This window comes from Salvelinus alpinus, chromosome 1 (assembly GCF_045679555.1).
Source record: "Salvelinus alpinus chromosome 1, SLU_Salpinus.1, whole genome shotgun sequence".
Lineage (NCBI taxonomy): Eukaryota > Metazoa > Chordata > Actinopteri > Salmoniformes > Salmonidae > Salvelinus > Salvelinus alpinus.
The window spans coordinates 96,732,682-96,750,520 of NC_092086.1; the positions used below are offsets into that span (position 1 = coordinate 96,732,682).

The 17,839-nt window shown below is 44.1% G+C and overlaps 1 protein-coding gene across 5 annotated transcripts in view; it reads right to left on the minus strand.

Moving 5' to 3' along the window:
* The window catches only part of LOC139535494 (roundabout homolog 2-like), a 270,018-nt gene that overhangs the window by 160,351 nt on the left and 91,828 nt on the right, over positions 1-17,839 (minus strand). The gene's annotated exons all lie outside the window — the stretch shown is intronic.

Consider the following 17,839-nt stretch of genomic DNA (forward strand, 5'->3'; position numbering starts at 1 on the left):
AAGTAATTACAATTTAGCAAATTAACACTGGAATGATAGATGTGCAGATTATGATGTGCAAGTAGAAATACTGGTGTGCAAAAGAGCAAAAAAAAGTAAATAAAAACAATATGGGGATGAGGTAGGTAGTTGGATGGGCTATTTACAGATGGGCTGTGTACAGCTGCAGCGATCTGTGAGCTTCTCAGATAGCTGATGCTTAAAGATAGTGAGGGAGATATTACTTCAGCAATTTTTGACATTTGTTCCAGTCGTTGGAAGCTGAGAACTGTAAGGAAAGGCAGCCAAAGGAGGTGTTGGCTTTGGGGATGAACAGTGAGATATACCTGCTGGAGCGTGTGCTATGGGTGAGTGTTGTTATGGTGACCAGTGAGCTGAGATAAGGCAGAGCTTTACCTAGCAAAGACTTATAGATGACCTGGAGCCAGTGGGTCTGGCGACGAATATGTAGCGAGGGCCAGCCGACGAGAGCATACAGGTCGCAGTGGTGGGTGATATATGAGGCTTTGGTGACAAAACGGATGGCACTGTGATAGACTGCATCCTGTTTGCTGAGTAGATTGTTGGAGGCTATTTTGTAAATGACATCGCCGAAGTCGAGGATCGGTAGGATAGTCAGTTTTATGAGGGTAGTTTGGCAGCGTGAGTGAAAGAGGCTTTGTTGCGAAATAGGAAGCCGATTCAAGATTTAATTTTGGATTGGAGATGCATAATATGAGTCTGGAAGGAGAGTTTACAGTCTAGCCAGACACCGAGGCATTTGTAGTTGTCAGAACCGTCCAGAGTAGTGATGCTAGTCGGGCGGGTGGGTGCGGGCAGCGATCGGTTGAAGAGCATGCATTTAGTTTTACTAGCGTTTAAAAGCAGTTGGAGGCCACGGAAGGAGTGTTGTATGGCATTGAAGCTTGTTTGGAGGTTTGCTAACACAGTGTCCAAAGAAGGGCCAGATGTATACAGAATGGTGTCGTCTGCATAGAGGTGGATCAAGGAATCACCCGCAGCAAGAGCGACATCATTGATATATACAGAGAGACTGCCAGAGGTCTGGACAACAGGCCCTCAAAATTTTACACACTGAACTATATCTGAGAAGTAGTTGGTGAACCAGGCGAGGCAGTCATTTCAGAAACTAAGGCTGTTGAGTCTGCCGATAAGAATACGATGATTGACAGAGTCGAAAGCTTTGGCCAGGTCGATTAAGACGGCTGCACAGTACTGTCTTTTATCGATGGCGGTTTTGATATTGTTTAGTACCTTGAGTGTGGCTGAGGTGCACCCTTGACCAGCTCGGAAACCGGATTGCACAGCGGAGAAGGTACGGTGGGATTCGAAATGGTCAGTGAACTGTTTGTTAACTTGGCTTTCGAAGACTTTGGAAAGGCAGGGCAGGATGGATATAGGTCTGTAACAGTTTGGGTCTACAGTGTCACCCCCTTTGAAGAGGGAGATGACCGTGGCAGCTTTCCACTCTTTAGGAATCTCGGACGATACGAAAGAGAGGTTGAACAGACTAGTAATAGGGGTTGCAACAATTGCGGCGGATAATTTTAGAGATTGTCTAGCCCAGCTGATTTGTACGGGTCCAGGTTTTGCAGCTCTTTCAGAACATCTGCTGTCTGTATTTGGGTGAAGGAGAAGCTGGGGAGGCTTCGGCAAGTAGCTGCAGGGGGTGCGGAGCTGTTGGCCGAGGTTGGGGTAGCCAGGAGGAAAGCATGGCCAGCCGTAGAGAAATGCTTATTGAAATTCTCGATTATCGTGGATTTATCGGTGGTGAGAGTGTTTCTTAGACTCAGTGCAGTGGGCAGCTGGGAGGAGATGCTCTTATTTTCCATGGACTTTACAGTGTCCCAGAACTTTTTGGAGTTAGAGCTGCAGGATGCAAATTTCTATTAGGAGAGCAAAGGCTAGCTTTTTCTAACTTTCTGTGTGTATTGGTTCCTGACTTCCCTGAAAAGTTGCATATGGTTGGGACTATTCGAAGCTAGTGCAGTACACCACAGGATGTTTTTGTGCTGGTCGAGGGCAGTCAGGTCTGGAGTGAACCAAGACCCAAGCACACAGCCAAGACAATGCAGGAGTGGCTTCGTGACAAGTCTCTGAATGTCCTTGAGTGGCCCAGCCATAGCCCGGACTTGAACACGATTGAACATCTCTGGAGTGACATGAAAATAGCTGTGCAGCGATGCTCCCCATCCAACCTGACAGAGCTTGAGAAGATCTGCAGAGAAGAATGGGAGAAACTCCCCAAATACAGGTGTGCCAAGCTTGTAGCATCATACCCACAAAGATTCTAGGCTGTAATTGCTGCCAAAGGTGCTTCAACAAAGTACTGAGTAAAGTGTCTGAATACTTATGTAAATGTTATATTTCATTTGTTTTTTGCTTTGTCATTATGGGGTATTGTTTGTAGATTGAAACAATTTAATCAATTTTGGAATAAGGCTGTAACGTAACAAAATGTGGAAAAAGTCAAGGGGTCTGAATACTTCCGAATGCACCGTGTATATAATCACAAGGACAAAACATATTAATGTGTAGACACAAATACACACATGGACAAAACAGCTGTACAGTACATAACAGAGTACATAAACGGTTCTACATGTGTTTGTGTTTGTGCATGTTGTGCATAGTGTCACAATAGATGACCATGTCTTTGATTAACTAATCACCAGTCTGGACTAAGACCAAATAGAAACTATTAACCCCAGCTATTAACTTTGCCTCTTTGCAAAGCCTTTAATTTCCCTGTGGATCAGAGCCGAGGGCCAAGGGCCCTGTTGAATCGGCTCAATACAGCCCAGGTGGGCAGGTTACCTATTAAATCCATACAAACTCATTTAAGCCTTTAATGAAGCTCTGATTGACTTTGCAGACCAACACATGTCTGACTCTCAGTCTCTTTAAACACACCAAGTCAACAAGAGGTGGCCTTTATGACCAGCACTCCCACCATGTCTCCTCATCTGGATTTTATACCGGTACCTTGCCTCCTCTTTGGATGCCTATAGCTGCTTGATTAAAGATATCCTGTTCTCTCTGTAATATGATTATGTTTTCACCTAGATACATGTAATGTCAATAGCTAACTGAATAATACATACTACTAAGTAATAGAGATTGAAGAGGGACTACAGTCATAGTCTGCCCTGGGTTAGTCACCCAACTGGACTGCTCTTTTATATTACAGACCAAGGGTTACAGTGACGGCAGCACTGCACTACTGCAGGACTCACAGAGGGAGAGTGGCATAGGGATGCTCCTCTAAGAACGTTAGTCAAGTGATATATGGCTGAGGCACTAAGGCAGCGGTGCAGTCAGCCTCACGTCATTAATCAGGCCTTCTCAGAGAACGCAGTCGCAATTTGCTCCGAACAGCAGCTACAGTATGCTCGGCTATGAAAAGCCAATTGATATTTACTCCTGAGGTACTGTCCTGTTGCACCCTCTACAACCACTGTGATTATTATTTGACCCTGCTGGTCATCTATGAACGTTTGAACATCTTGAAGAACAATCTGGCCTTAATGGCCATGTACTCTTACAATCTCCACCCGGTACAGCCAGAAGAGGACTGGCCCCACCTCAGAAACAGGTTCCTCTCTAGGTTTCTTCCTAGGTTCTTGCCTTTCTAGGGAGTTTTTCCTAGCCACTGTGCTTCTACATCTGCATTGCTTGCTGTTCGGGTTTCTGTATAGCACTTTGTGACATCTGCTGATGTAAAAAGGGCTTTATAAATAAATGTGATTAATTGATTGATCAACACCATGCTCATGTCACTAACTGATATACTGTATCCTACATTTTCTGTGAGAGGGTGGGAGGGTGGAGAAAGGTTCACATTCTCACAGGGTAGAGATACTTTAAGATAGGAGAGGAAAGGGAAACAGGGAATAAAAACATGGCTTCCTTTTCTTCATAGTCTTTTTTTGCTTATTTCCTTTTATGTAGATGATGAACTACCACTGACACTTATTCCAAATCATAGAGTGGGTGATTTATAGTGTAAACTACAGCCCATTTAGTGATGTTAAAGGAGTGGACAAAGACAATACACAACACGGCAAGTTAGCATGCTAGTTCACACCAGACGCAGCCAGCCTTATGCTAACCAACTGTAAGAAAGTGCAGCAGAGCTGATAAAGGGGTTTGCACGGTCCAACTAACACCAGATGCTAGGCTTTAGCCAACTTACTTGAACAAGTAATGCACATCTAAGGAGTTAGCATGGTCCAGTTAGCACCAGATGCTAGCCCCTTAGCTCATTCTCTCTGGCCAAGATAAATATGGAGAAATTAGTTCCAGCGACGTGCCCTAGCCACCTCTGCCTCTGTTCCACCAAACAAGTACACCCACACAGAACACACAATCTTACAATCACTTACACAGATTAATGCTTGATTGTTGCTTCACAGATATTCTAATCTCAATGTGTTGACTGTACAGAATAGAGCCTACCCATCCCATTAACACTAATTCATCATTTATATTTTTGTCATTTAGCAGACACTCTTAAGCATGAAACACATCGAGAATCTCACTGCTGATAGATACTTATCAACAACTTGCCTTTGAGCCAATCAGAGAGCAGTGGGAATCCCAAGTGGCGCAGCAGTTTAAGGCACTGCATCTCTGTGCAAGAGTACCTGGTTCAAATCCAGGCTGCATCACATCCGGCCGTGATTGGGAGTCCAATAGGGTGGTGCACAATGGGACCAGGGTAGGCCGTCATTGTAAATAAGAATTTGATCTTAACTGACTTCCCTAGTTAAAAAAAATACATCCATCCATGAATTAGCCAGTCACACTTCATATGCAATGTAGGCTTTGGGATGGTAGCTAGCAAGGTGTACAGAGGCAATGCACACAACACTAAACACTTCCTCCAAGTTAACCACTGTAGTTAGTATTGACATAATAATTAAATCACAGTGGATTAGCTAGTTTAAAGGGAACAGCTGCTGAGTTAGTGCAGTGTCCTTAGCTAGCCATGTTGTGCTAGCTAGCGAATTCGCTAGCTGGCTAAACATTTGGCTATGGGCTGACACTGGCAGTATAGGATTATGGAGAGTGAATTAAATTGTTTCTTTGTAATCTTGCTATTTGGTTATCTAAACTCAGCAAAAAAAGAAACGTACCTTTTTCAGGACCCTGTCTTTCAAAGATAATTCGTAAAAATCCAAATATGAAAACTCAGGACACTAAAGAGGCCTTTCTACTGACTCTGAAAAACACCAAAAGAAAGATGCCCAGGGTCCCTGCTCATCTGCGTGAACGTGCCTTAGGCATGCTGCAAGGAGGCATGAGGACTGCAGATGTGGCCAGGGAAATAAATTGCAATGCCAGTACTGTGAGACGCCTAAGACAGCGCTACAGGGAGACATGATGGACAGCTGATCGTCCTCGCAGTGGCAGACCACGTGTAGCAACACCTGCACAGGATCGGTACATCCGAACATCACACCTACGGGACAGGTACATGATGGCAACAACAACTGCCCGAGTTACACCAGGAATGCACAATCCCTCCATCGGTGCTCAGATTGTCTGCAACAGGGTGAGAGAGGCTGGACCTAGGGCTTGTAGGCCTGTTGTTAACCAGACATCACCGGCAACAACGTTGCCTATGGGCACCAACCCACCGTCGCTGGACCAGACAGGACTGGCAAAAAGTGCTCTTCACTGACGATTCGCGGTTTTGTCTCACCAGGGGTGATGGTCGGATTCGCGCTTATCGTCGAATGAATGAGCATTACACCGAGGCCTGTACACTGGAGCAGGATCGATTTGGAGGTGGAGGGTACGTCATGGTCTGGGGCGGTGTGTCACAGCATCATCGGACTGAGCGTGTTGTCATTGCAAGCAATCTCTATCTTGTTACAGGGAAAATATCCTCCTCCCTCATGTGGTACCCTTCCTGCAGGCTCATCCTGACATGACCCTCCAGCATGACAATGCCACCAGCCATACTGCTCGTTCTGTGCGTGATTTCCTGCAAGACAGGAATGTCAGTGTTCTGCCATGGCCAGTGAAGAGCCCGGATCGCAATCCCATTTAGCACGTCTGGGACCTGTTGGATCGGAGGGTGAGGGCCTTTGTTCAGGAACGCATTATTCTTTTTCTGTTAGTCACATGTCTGTGGAACTTGTTCAGTTTATGTCTCAGTTGTTGAATCTTGTTATGTTCATACAAATATTTACACATGTTAAGTTTGCTGAAAATAAACGCAGTTTACAGTGAGAGGACGTTTCTTTTTTTGCTGAGTTTAGCTGTGGCTATCTGGTTAGTTGTAAGGCCCAACGCCGGCCAGGAGAAGCAGATATGGGGAGTTAGACATTTATTCGGGAACAGACAAGGAAACAAGACAGGAACAGCGCCGGAAACACGGGTAACACGGACATGAAAGAATTAATCCCGAAGCAGGGAACAGAGCTTGGGAACAGACAGATATAGGGAAGGTAATGACACAAGTAATTGAGTCCACGTGAGTCCAATGATCGTTTTTTTTTACATGTATGTTAAATACATGCAATCATTTTATTTTTGTCAATAAATAGTTTCTGCATACAGAGTACCAGTCAAAGGTTTGGACACATCTACTCAATCTAGGGTTTTTCTTTATCTTTACTATTTTATACATTGTGGAATAATAGTGATGACATAAAAACTATGAAATAACACATATGGAATCATGTAGTAACCAAAAAAAACAACAACAAAAATTTGTAACAAAAAGATAGTCCTATTTGGTAAAAGACCAAGTCCATATTATGGCAAGAACAGCTCAAATAAGCAAAGAGAAATTACAGTCCATCATTACTAGAAGACACGAAGGTCAGTCAATCCTTAAAATTTCAAGAACTTGAGTTTCTTCGTGCAGTTTCAAAAACCATCAAGCACTATGATGAAACTGGCTCTCATGACGACCACCACAGGAAAGGAATACCCAGAGTTACCTCTGCTGCTGAGGATAAGGTCATTAGAGTTACCAGCCTCAGAAATTGCAGCCCAAATAAATGCTTCACATAGTTCAAGTAACAGACACAACATCAACTGTTCAGAGGAGACTGTGTGAATCAGACCTTCATGGTCTAATTGCTGAAAAGAAACCACTACTAAAGGACACCAATGAGAAGAGACTTGCTTGGGCCAAGAAACACGAGCAATGGACATTAGACCGGTGTAAATCTATCCTTTGGTTGGATGAGTCCAAATGTGAGATTTCTGGTTCCAACCACCATGTCTTTGTGAGACTAGGTGAACAGATTATCTCTGCATGTGTGGTTCCCACTGTGAAACATGGAGGAGGTGTCATGGTGTGAGGGTGCTTTAGTGGTGACACTCTCCGTAATTTATTTAGAGTTCAATGCCCACTTAACAGCATGGCTACCACAGAATTCTGCAGCGATACGCCATCCCATCTGGTTTGCGCTTAGTGGGACTATCATTTGTTTTTCAACAGGACAATTACCCAACACACCTCCAGGCTGTGTAAGGGCTATTTGACCAAGAAGCAGAGTGATGGAGTGTTGCATAAGATGACCTGGCCTCAACAATCACCCGACCAACCCAATTGAGATGGTTTGGGATGAGTTGGACTGCAAAGTGAAGGAAAAGCAGCCAACAAGTGCTCAGCATATGTGGGAACTCCTTCAAGACTGTTGGAAAAGCATTCCAGGTGAATCTGGTTGAGAGAATGCCAAGAGTGTGAGCTGTCATCAAAGCTGTCATCAAGGCAAAGGGCGGCTACTTTGAAGAATCTCAAATATAAAATATATTTTAATTTGTTTAACACTTTTTTTGGTTACTATTAGTTTTTAGGTGTTCACTATTATTCTACAATATAAAAAATAATCATCAAATAAAGAAAAACCCTTGAATGAGTAGGTGTATCCAAACTTTTGACTGGTACTGTATTTTTCTGACTGTTAACGGGTCTTGTGAGGCCTTCAGACGAGTCTTGTGAGGCCTGTGGGCGCCCTAGAGCAAAACATGTACATGTTCGTGAGAGTCTCACCTTTACACAGAGGTGTCATATTAGTGTGTAGCAAAAACTGTTCAGACGCTACAAACAGAAGTTGGCAGTACCGACTTCAGACGAGTCCCAAGACGATTGTGTGGGTCGTAGAAAAACGTAGAACCCCATCCTGTTCGTGAGAGTCCCATCTTTCCATAGAGGGGTCATACTACTTTGTAGGCCAAACTGTTCGGATGCTACAGACGGTTATGTGAGAAGACCGATTTTGAGGATGTCTCATGGTCTGACACCTTTCTCTAGTTCTGTCACCTTTCTCCAGATATCTCTACCTTAAACTGACAGATTCTTATGGGTATTTTTGTATGATGCTAATTAATTTTCAGCGGGGGCGCGGGCATCGGGAGGGTTAATCAGCTTCTTGATAGGCCACACCCGTCAGGTGGATGGATTATCTTGGCAAAGGATTAGTGCTCACTAACAGAGATGTAAACAAATGTGTGCACAACATTTGAGAGGAATACGCTTTTTGTGCTTCTGGAACACTTCTGGGATCTTTTATTTCAGATCATGAAACATGCGACCATCACTTTACATGTTGCATTTATATTTTCAGTGTATCTAAAAAAGGATACATTTTAAAATCTTTCACTACTTACATTTTTTCATGAAATTCCCTGAGGAGGATGGTCCCCTTAAACTAGAGTTCTACCATCTCCTACTCACACACCTCTTCCTCTCTTAGGAGCTTTATGCAAAGTAAACTTACTCTTACGCATCACTATCTTTTCTTTTGTACTGTGCTGGAGATGTTGCTTCTCATGTCAAAGATATAGTACACCATAATGAAAAGAAGATACACTATACACCTCATATCTTAAGATACCTAAACTCACTTCTTTCTAGTCTAGTATACTGTGCTAAGTGGTTTTATACCCTAGCTCTTTAGTGGGTGGCTAGCCCACATAATGACAACATTGCCATGGACATCTAGGTCCCATGACATTTGAAACTGTCAGAAAGTGCATGGTGGCCCAGACAAGTTCACTCACCTATGATCTCGTTTCTCAACACAGGCTTTACACAGGCTTGACAATTGGGAGGTGGAGGAGGATTAGTACATGAGAGGGGTGTCTGTTGACTGTCGGCAGCCTTTCTCCACGCTCAAGCCACCCTGTCCACACACCTTCCCAGGACACTCAGGGAGGCATGGCATGGGGCTGGGAAGGCTGGAAGGCAGCAGGTTGGGAGCTGTCAGTGTGAGAAAGCGGGACCTATGATTAATGAGAGCTGGCTGGGTGCCAAATACCCATTCATACATTCCACTCAGCAGCTCTACCACGGTCTAACCACAATCATAATCTCACAATGACACTTATCACAAATGTGTTGAAAAAATATTGAACAAACCACTAACTCAGCACCATCTCACCACAATCTAATACAGCACTACATGATCAGTGACTTCAAACACCGCAATGTCTGCCATATCAACCACATCCTCACTGACCACTAAGTCCACACACACCATCACAATATGCAATACTGTACATTGTGTGCAAGCCAAAACATCTGACTACTCCAGGCGTTTATCCTAACCGTCTGTTAGTCTGTCTGTCTCTGACGATGAGGACTTATTGACTGACGATTGTCTGTCTGTCTGGCTACTCTTCTAAAAGCCAGAGGGGTGTACAGACAGAGAGGTGAGGTGGTGAGTGGGTGGGGGGGGGTTGTTTGTGAATTATTTATACAAATCAACACCCTCGCATTCGCCCTCGGCTCCCCCACCCCACCCCACCGCACCTCACCCCTCCTCTCGCAACACATCATCATTAATGTGATTCTGTCAGTCATTATAGCTACTCCTAACCCCATCAGCAGCCAGTCATTCCCATTAAAGCCGTCTGCAGGGGGTCGGGGGGGTCAGAGGGGTGTTTGTGGGTGCTATAATGCTATAACTGAAATAGCGTTCAGCTGCAGTGTTGGAGAGGTCAGTGGGGCGGCTGGGAGGTGGGAGGACGGCTGGCTGGGTGTTGCTGACATTGACAGCAAGTGATGATTGTTATTAAAATAATCCCTGGCTATGCTGACAAAACAGCAGAAGCCTGCCGACACTGTGCCCGCACTGTGTAACAGCGTCGGAAACACACTTTGTCACAGTGTCAGAAACACACTGTGTGCTCCTCAGACCTGATCCACCTGCCCTCGAAGGCACAATGTTACTAAAGCTGTTTCTTAGGCCTCCCAGGAATTAACACTTCATCGTAATTCTGCTCTTTAGTCAACTACTCAAAAAGTCTAAATAAAATGTAATCTATATTCACATTAACTAACAATTTTATGCGTGAGAGCCCCCAAAAAGATGGCTTAGAGACAGCCATTGAGTGGGAGACATCTCCTCATTAGTCTGTTTCACACCCAAAGACAACATTCCCACTCAGCACCTGCTATCATTTCCTGTGTTAAGACATGGAGGCAGTCGTCATCGAGATAACTATCTGATTAGCATCTAAATTTGAGCTTTCTCACTATGAGCAAGTCAGGAAGGTATCTGGGTGGATTTTTAAAAACCAGAACGAAGGCTAACATTGAGGTCTAATGGGACTAATGTATCTGCATTTTTAAAAGAGGGTGGGGTTAAGGTCAGGGCTAAGGTTCAGGGGCTTGAAAGGGGGTGTCAAAAACAATATCAGAACAAGAGCCAGAATTTTGAAAAGGCCAGGCCAAGGTGAAGTCCTCCGCTTTTGCTGTCTCTAACACAGTTAGATGAAATCCCATAGCTATCCTGTTATCTTACCACGCACTAACCCAGCATAATTTAAAATACACTACATAATCGGAAGTATGTGGACACCTGCTCGTCGAACATCTCATAAAAAAATCATGGGCATTAATATGGAGTTGGTCCATTCTTTGCTGCTATAACAGCCTCCACACTTCTGGGTCGGCTTTCTACTAGATATTACTGCAGGGATTTGCTTCCATTCAGCCACAAGAGTAATAGTGAGGTTGGGCACTGATGTTGGGCAATTAGCCCTGGCTCGCAGTCGGCGTTCCAATTCATCCCAAAGATGTTGGATGGGGTTGAGGTCAGGGCTCTGTGCAGGCCAGTCAGGTTCTTCCACACTGATCTCAACAAAACATTTCTGTATGGACCTCGCTTTGTGCGCAGGGGGCATTGTCATGCTCAAACAGGAAAGGGCCTTTCCCAAACTGTTGCCACAAAGTTGGAAGCACAGAATCGTCCAGAATGTCATTATATGCTGTAGCGTTTAAGATTTCCCTTCACTGGAACTAAGGGGCCTAGCCCAAACCATGAAAAACAGCCCCAGACCATTGTTTCTCCTCTACCAAACTTTATCAATTGGCACTATGCATTCGGGCAGGTAGCGTTCTCCTGGTGTAACTGATGTGAAATGGCTAGCTAGTTAGCGGTGGTGCGCGCTAATAGCCTTTCAAACGGTGACGTCACTCGCTTTGAGACCTTGAAGTAGTGGTTCCCCTTGCTCTGCAAGGGCCGTGGCTTTTGTGGAGCGATGGGTAACGATGCTTCGTGGGTGACTGTTGTTGATGTGTGCAGAGGGTCCCTGGTTCGCGCCCAGGTCGGGGCGAGGGGACGGTCTAAAGTTAAAACTGTTACACTGGCAACCGACAACCCAGATGTGTACTGCCAGATTGCACATCTCCCTCCTACTCACACACTCTTCCCTCCCACCACACACTCTCACACTCACAGCTGTCTAGCTGGAGAACTGATGTGTGTGTCTCAGATATCCTGCGGCTCTTCACCCATAATCCTTTCACTGGACAGCAGGGCAATATTGATTACAAACCAGGCAGAGGAAATAGCAGGAGGAGGAGGAGAAGAGTATGTAGGGATAAAGGATAGAAGCGGAAAACGGAGCGAATTAATATTTATTAGGATCCCCCATGTGATAGGGGAAAAGAGTTAGGAAGGAGAAAGCGGGGAGCGAGGGGATGGGATGCACAAAGACACACAGAGTTTTTAGGTTTTGTCTTCATCCAGCAGCTGTTGGGTTTGAGTGAGAGGGGTGTCCTCCCGGGTGCTCCTTCAGTCTCACATGCTGGCTCACACCAAACACAGTTCCACCCGTGTAAAGATCAGCATGTGTCATAACCATACCAACCATACTAACAATGCTTCATCACTGACCCCAGGGCACCGACAGACAGCAAGGCAGATGTCTGATGACAGATTTAAGGCAGGAAACCTCACCTCTCCTCTCACCCCAGGGAGGAAAGTGTACACAACGTCATCAGGTCATACTTTCCCTTAACACACTGCAAACCACCAGTGTAGTATGGGAACGAATGTGGATATTTATGTAGCTACAGTATGTGTTTAGCTCATTAACATTCACAGACCATTCACATTTTGTCCATTGTTTCTCAGTTGTCTGCTGTGAGTGTGCAGAATGTTTGTGCAGTGGCAAGGAACCAGTTCAGTTTAGCACATATTGGAGATGTGAATAGTCCAGTGAATATTCAACCCACCCCCCCCATCCAATACCTTTTAAGAAAGTTGAAGCTCATTTACTAAAAGCTAAAATGACCCCAGCCATTATGACATTGGCTGCTGTAGGTTCATTCACCTCAGTCGATCTACAAACACATAGCCTATTAGCGATCATTAGCCGCTACACATTAACTTACATTAACTCAGCACCGGGATTAAAAATAATTTAATACATACAGAGGGATCTGTTAGAAGAAAAAATATTTTATTAACAAAAGGTAAACAAATAAGTATTCTTTACAGATTTATTTTGTGTGCAGTTTTACAGCTAATTTCCTGCAATTCTACTTTTTTTGCCATGACTTATGCCATTTTAATATGATATCAGAGCGAGAGTGACTAACAAAATCATTGGGGGCCCCCTGGAAGTTAGGGCCCCTGGGCATGTGCCCTGCATTCCCAGTCGATAATTTGGCCATGACTGCTACACATTTACTGTAGATGAGTGATTTGGAGGCCACAGGATGAGACCAGTGTTTTTTTAATGAATTTTATAGTAAAGATGTAACTTAACTGTAAAAATGTATGAACTTTTAATGTGCCATGAACACAACCAGTCATGATGTTTCCATCTGATTGTCAAACAAATCACAGCAAAAATTTGGTTACCTTCGATCGATCATCAAAAATAATTCCAGCATCCGAACAGCGTACTGTGCACCCGCCAATGTTCCTTCAATCGCAAGTGGCTGAAACTATCTCACCGGAGAAAGTATCAGAGCGAGTGAAACAGTGCCCTTCTGTTTTACTACATGTAGCCCATGTATCTGATGCTGTCTGGCAACATCAGATACAGTACATGGGCTACACATACATGTCCTCTGCCTCTGCAACGATTATCAGCAGCAAAGAAATGCGTATTGTATCCCCCTAGAGCAAGGCTCTCCAACCCTGTCCCTGGACAGCTACCATCCTGTAGATTCTCACTCCAACCCTGTTCCTGGACAGCTACCATCCTGTAGCTTCTCACTCCAACCCTGTTCCTGGACAGCTACCATCCTGTAGCTTCTCACTCCAACCCTGTTCCTGGACAGCTACCATCCTGTAGCTTCTCACTCCAACCCTGTTCCTGGACAGCTACCATCCTGTAGATTCTCACTCCAACCCTGTTCCTGGACAGCTACCATCCTGTAGCTTCTCACTCCAACCCTGTTCCTGGACAGCTACCATCCTGTAGATTCTCACTCCAACCCTGTTCCTGGACAGCTACCATCCTGTAGCTTCTCACTCCAACCCTGTTCCTGGACAGCTACCATCCTGTAGATTCTCACTCCAACCCTGTTCCTGGACAGCTACCATCCTGTAGCTTCTCACTCCAACCCTGTTCCTGGACAGCTACCATCCTGTAGCTTCTCACTCCAACCCTGTTCCTGGACAGCTACCATCTTGTAGCTTCTCACTCCAACCCTGTTCCTGGACAGCTACCATCCTGTAGATTCTCACTCCAACCCTGTACCTGGACAGCTACCATCCTGTAGCTTCTCACTCCAACCCTGTTCCTGGACAGCTACCATCCTGTAGCTTCTCACTCCAACCCTGTTCCTGGACAGCTACCATCCTGTAGATTCTCACTCCAACCCTGTTCCTGGACAGCTACCATCCTGTAGCTTCTCACTCCAACCCTGTTCCTGGACAGCTACCATCCTGTAGCTTCTCACTCCAACCTTGTTCCTGGACAGCTACCATCCTGTAGCTTCTCACTCCAACCCTGTTCCTGGACAGCTACCATTCTGTAGCTTCTCACTCCAACCCTGTTCCTGGACAGCTACCATCCTGTAGCTTCTCACTCCAACCCTGTTCCTGGACAGCTACCATCCTGTAGCTTCTCACTCCAACCCTGTTCCTGGACAGCTACCATCCTGTAGCTTCTCACTCCAACCCTGTTCCTGGACAGCTACCATCCTGTAGCTTCTCACTCCAACCCTGTTCCTGGACAGCTACCATCCTGTAGCTTCTCACTCCAACCCTGTTCCTGGACAGCTACCATCCTGTAGCTTCTCACTCCAACCCTGTTCCTGGACAGCTACCATCCTGTAGCTTCTCACTCCAACCCTAATCTAGCGCACTTGATTCTAATAATTAGCTTGATGATAAGCTGAATCAGGTTAGTTACAACTGAGTTTGGAGTGAAAACCTATAGAAGGGGAGCTCTCCAGGAACAGGGTTGGAGAGCCCTGCCCATGAGTCTAAGGGCCCGAGGCTGGCCTCATCCAAAACCAGGCTTCCTTAATACGGGTAAGCCTGGGGAAGTTCATGGCAAAAAAATTGCTAAATAGGGGTGGACACCCAGTTTAAATCAGTGACGCCTCACTATACATCAAACCAATAAAATGCCTTGATTGTGCGGAGCTCCAATAGTGCTCACTAGATTAGTGTCGTAGGTGCAACAGTGCATGATGGTTATTTTTACAGTCTATGGTGAGGATGGCTGGGAAATTGCAGATTAAAACCCCATCAAAATACAGTATGTAGATCTATGTCGATTTTGTGTGTAGAGCACACTTCTGACAAAACATTATTTTAAATTCCTCCAGGTTTTGCTCCATTTTCTGCTATGTTGCTAACTAGCATACAGAACAATTCTCAGTAAAATGTGTCCTTCCTGGTTTGAAAACAGTGACGAACAGAACACATAGCACCAACGAGCATGTGGCGGGAAGGCTTCTTGAAATGTAACATCATATCAAATTCTTGCCACTGGGAGCCAGCGGACCATTCAAACCGTTTTTGCAATACAAAATTCTCCAGACCTCCAAGGGAGGCGTGACAGTGACGTGATTTTGAAGGTATGGTAACGTGAGACTACTACTAAGCTAACATATGGAATTGTTTTAAGATGGTCAAACCATGGATAATTAAGTGATATGACTTAGAATTTTAGGACCCCTGTAGGTATAAAAAATAAAAAAAAACATTTTGAATAAACATTGAATTTGTCCGTACTGCTATTAGCCCATATACATGCATTTAATAACAGATGAATACATATTCAAACATAGTCAAACATTTTATCAAAAGGAAGCATGTTTTGAGATACATTAGAAAGCTCTGATGATCTATATAGCACATTTCAGACATGAATGCAATGCGCTTCACAGGAAAGAAAATATAAAAAACAATGCAAATAAAAACAGAAATATTTACTACAAAACAAACAAAACAAACAAAAGAATAACAATAAAAACAGAAAGACCAAAAAAGCACCCTAAGCAAAAGCAAAGCTAAAAAGGTGTGTTTTACAATATATGTCCGCAGTTTAATTATGTCCACAGCCTCCTTCAGGTTCTGCCTCTCCATGCCTCTTGGTCCTAGGCTTTGGGATAGTTAAAAGGCCAGTGTGCTAGAGGACATTAGGGACCTACTGGGTACATAACTCAAAAGCATGTCTGATATGTATTGGGGTGCACAATCGTAGATAGATTTAAAAAACAATAGAATAATCTTAAAATGTATTCTAAACTCACAGGCAGCCAGTGCAGAGAATTCAAAACCAGTGTAATGTGTGCTCTCCGTCTGGTCTTGGTCATTATCCGTGCTGCAGCATTCTGTATGTTTTGCAGTTGACCAATGGCTTTCTTAGGTAGACCAGACAGAAGAGCACTACAGTAGTCAAGCCTGCTTGTAATAAAAGCATGGATAAGTCTCTCTGTATCAGCCTGAGAAAGAAACGACCGCAACTTGGCAATGTTCCTCAGTTGGTAAAAAGCTATTTTGGTCACATTCCTGTTCATACACTCAATAAAATCTGTAGCAACTTCAGAAGTAAGGTAATGTTTTTTAATAATGCGTTCAGTATTACCCTGTGCTATGAGCAACACGGTAGTAAAAATACACAGTGGTGATCAGATAAAGCAGTGTCAACAATAGTGGATACATCAATAGAAAGCCCCTTGGTAATGATCAGGTTGAGAGTATGGCCGCGGTTATGGGTGAACCCAGTAACATGTTGGATAAAGTCCATTGAGCTAAAAAGATTCATAAATTCAATGGCCTTGGAGGCAGTCTCTTTGTCAAAATGAATATTAAAATCGACCAACACAATGATATTATCATAGTTCTCAAGGACAATAGACAATAGTTCAGAGAATTAAGTAAAGAAAGTGGGGCTGTGCTTTGGTGGCCTATACAGGGTTATGGCCAGCACTGGTGGCTGACTTAAACATTATTGCATAATGCTCAAAAGACCACAACCAACGTTTCGAAATTGCAACTTGTGTATTCCACTATTCTAACTCTCAACACTAAGTGGAGACCACAAATGAGTTCCTAAAAATATATATATACACTACCAGTCAAAAGTTTGGAAACACTTACTCATTCCAGGGTCTTTCTTAATTTTTACAATTTTCTACTTCGTAGAATAAAATTGAAGACATCAAAACTATCAAAACTATGAATTAACACAAATGGAATCATGTAGTAAACAAAAAAGTGTTAAACAAATCACCCTTTGCCTTGATGATAGCTTTGCACACTCTTGGCATTCTCTCAACCAGCTTCATGAGGTAGTCACCTGGAATGTATTTCAATTAACAGGTGTGCCTTGTTAAAAGTTAATTTGTGGAATTGCTTTCCTTAATGAGTTTGAGCCGATCAGTTGACAAGGTAGGGGTGGTATACAGCAGACAGCCCTAGCCCTAAGTCCATATTATGGCAAGAACAGCTCAAATAAGCAAAGAGAAATGATAGTCCATCATTACTTGAAGACATGAAGGTCAGTCAATTCAAAACATTTGAAGAACTTTGAAAGTTTCTTCAAGTGCAGTCGCAAAAACCATCAAACGCTATGATGAAACTGGCTCTCAAGAGGACCGCCACAGGAAAGGAAGACCCAGAGTTACCTCTAATGCAGAAGATAAGTTCATTAGAGTTACCAGCCTCATAAATCAGCAATTAACTGCACCTCAGATTGCACCTCAGAGAGTTCAAGTAACAGACACATCTCAACATCAACTGTTCAGAGGAGACTGCATGAATCATGCCTTCATGGTTGAATTGCTGCAAAGAACTACTAAAGGACACCGGGTTCCAACCGCCGTGTCTTTGTCAGACGCCAAGTAGGTGAACGGATGATCTCCGCATGTGTGGTGAAGCATGGAGGAGGAGGTGTGGTGGTGCTTTGCTGGTGACACTATCTGTGATTTATTAAGAATTCAAGGCACACTTACCAGCATGGCTACTACAGCATTCTGCAGCAATACGCCATCCTGTCTGGTTTGCGCTTAGTGGGACTATCATTTATTTTTTCAGGACAATGCCCCAAGACACCTACAGGCTGTGTAAGGGCTAATTTACAAAGAAAGAGAGTGATGTAGTGCTGCATCAGA